Source organism: Staurois parvus, unplaced genomic scaffold (assembly GCF_062004578.1).
Source record: "Staurois parvus isolate SC_StPar_1 unplaced genomic scaffold, SC_StPar_1.0 ptg000612l, whole genome shotgun sequence".
Taxonomy (NCBI): Eukaryota; Metazoa; Chordata; class Amphibia; order Anura; family Ranidae; genus Staurois; species Staurois parvus.
Genome location: NW_028318408.1, coordinates 496,358 through 498,937, shown reverse-complemented (window position 1 = coordinate 498,937; position 2,580 = coordinate 496,358).

Genomic DNA, 2,580 nt, shown 5'->3' with positions numbered 1-2,580 from the left:
CCATGAACAATAAGGCAGTATGTGCAGTCCTGAAGCCACCAGGCTCCTCAGCTGGGCTCAGGTGGGGGCAGGCACGGTGATGTAATGGCACCTTTTATGAAGTTACAGCAGGACCCGTGTTTGAGCCAGGAGAAGGGGACTCAGGACAGGAGTGGGAGTGCCGCTGCCCCGTCTAATCCTAATCTGAGTGGATGAATATGCCTGCTGGGATCCATTTGTTGAGTAAGGCTGAGGACTCTGTTCCCCTCCCTCAACTCCATCCACCTGACTCTATCCCCCCCTCTCGTCTGTGTTTTCTGTCCACCTGGCTTCATCTTCGCCTACATCTGGCTCTGTACCCCTTCTCTTCATTCCACCTGGCTCCATCCTCACATACACCTGGCTCTGTACCCCTTCTCTTCATTCCACCTGGCTCCATCTTCACCCACACCTGGCTCTGTACCCCTTCTCTTAATTCCACCTGGCTCCATCCTCGCCTACACCTGGCTCTGTACCCCTTCTCTTCTTTCCACCTGGCTCCATCCTCGCCTACACCTGGCTCTGTACCCCTTCTCTTCTTTCCACCTGGCTCCATCCTCGCCTGCATCTGGCTCTGTACCCCTTCTCTTCATTCCACCTGGCTCCATCTTCACCCACACCTGGCTCTGTACCCCTTCTCTTCATTCCACCTGGCTCCATCCTCGCCTACACCTGGCTCTGTACCCCTTCTCTTCATTCCACCTGGCTCCGTCCTCGCCTACACCTGGCTCTGTACCCCTTCTCTTCTTTCCACTCTACCATCCTCACCTACACCTGGCTCTGTACCCCTTCTCTTCTTTCCACTCTACCATCCTCACCTACACCTGGCTCTGTACCCCTTCTCTTCTTTCCACTCTACCATCCTCACCTACACCTGGCACTGTACCCCTTCTCTTCTTTCCACCTGGCTCCATCTCTCTCTCCTGGCTCTGTCCCCACTTCTCCTCCATCCTGGTTGTATCATGTCTGCAGTCTGAGGGGGAGCCTGGAGAGTAATCATGAGCAGGAGCGCCAGGACGTGTGTAGACTGTGGAGAGGAGACTATAGGATGAAACCAGAGCTGCCAAGCTAAAGCCCAGAGAGGATCTTCTGACTAAGCCCTGCATGGTGTACCTGGATGGAGGTCAGTGACAGTGCTGCCAGGCAAGTCTAAGAGGGGGGTCACTAATGTAAGGGGGGGAGTGAATACAATGAGGTAAGGGGGGCACTCAGATTAAGGTTCCCCCTTATATCAGTAACCCCCTTACCTTAGTGTATTCATTCTGCTGAATGTGGTCTGTGGTCATCAGAGCCCCCTCCACCCACATCAGAGTTCCTGATGTTCCCCCTTGAATCAGTGTCCTCAGAGTTCCCATTTACATCAGAGTCTGCAGGATTCCCCCTTACAGTGCAAGGGGGAACTCTGCAGACCCTGATGTAAAAGGGAAACTCTGATGTAAGGGCAATACTGCAGACCCTGATGTAAGTGGGAACTCTGATTTAAAGGGGAATGATATGCACTCTGATGTAAGGGGGGAGGGCTCTGGTGACCAGAGACCACCTTATATCAGAGTTCACCTTTACACCAGAGTCTGCAGCATTCCCCCTTACATCATGATCCTCAGTGTTCCTCTTTACATCAGAGTTCCAAATGCACTGTGAGGGGGAATCCTGCAGATTATGATGTAAGGGGGAACTCTTTGCTGGGTTAGAGCAATCTGACCTTCATGTACATGGAGTAATATGATTTTTCACTTTTGTTACAACTTAAACACATTGTTAGTTGATATTAAATACAGGATGAAGCGCTCTGCTATAAGGGTACTATACAATAATATACAAGGGTACAAATCATTTTATACAAATATATATAACAAAAAACAAAGTGACTAGTGCTTAAATAATATTATATGTGTAAACCAAATCAGAGAAAACCAGTCTGCCCCCAAGTGGCTAAAAATGATTATACATGTGCACACAACTTACGTAAGAGTGACCAAGTGCTTACTTAAGTACATTGTGTATTAATAAATAAATAAAAATCACAGGGAATAATCTCAAAAGTGCCAAGTGTTAAAGTACAATCAATATGCCACTTATATCATCATGTGCAAAATCATGACATCACTCTTCTGTGAAAAATAAATACTGGAATATAAATAAGTGCTTCTTCATCAACCACTTCAAAATTGTGCTCAGACCAAGGTGTCACTCTAGTGCATCAATCCTCAAATATCCAGAGTGCCTCCTCACCTCCAACATTCGACCCCTAGAGGTCACAGATCATATACTTAAATGATGTTCCAGACCAATACCAGGATATACCTTGTCCCCACGACTCAAAATCTTATTATATAGGATGACTCAGCCATATACCCATTGTTACGGATCCGCCAGGTGGTGCCTCTGGCAGCCCACTTGACAGGATTACCCGAAGCATAGAGTCTAAGTCCAGGTCTGCGTTTTCACCAGGGCCCCTGATGGTGGGGATGGACTTGGAGCAGAACCAGGACCAGGTCACGTCCTCCGAGCAATCCCACCAGTGGCAGAGGGAACCTCCGGGGATGAGTGTACACCAGCAGA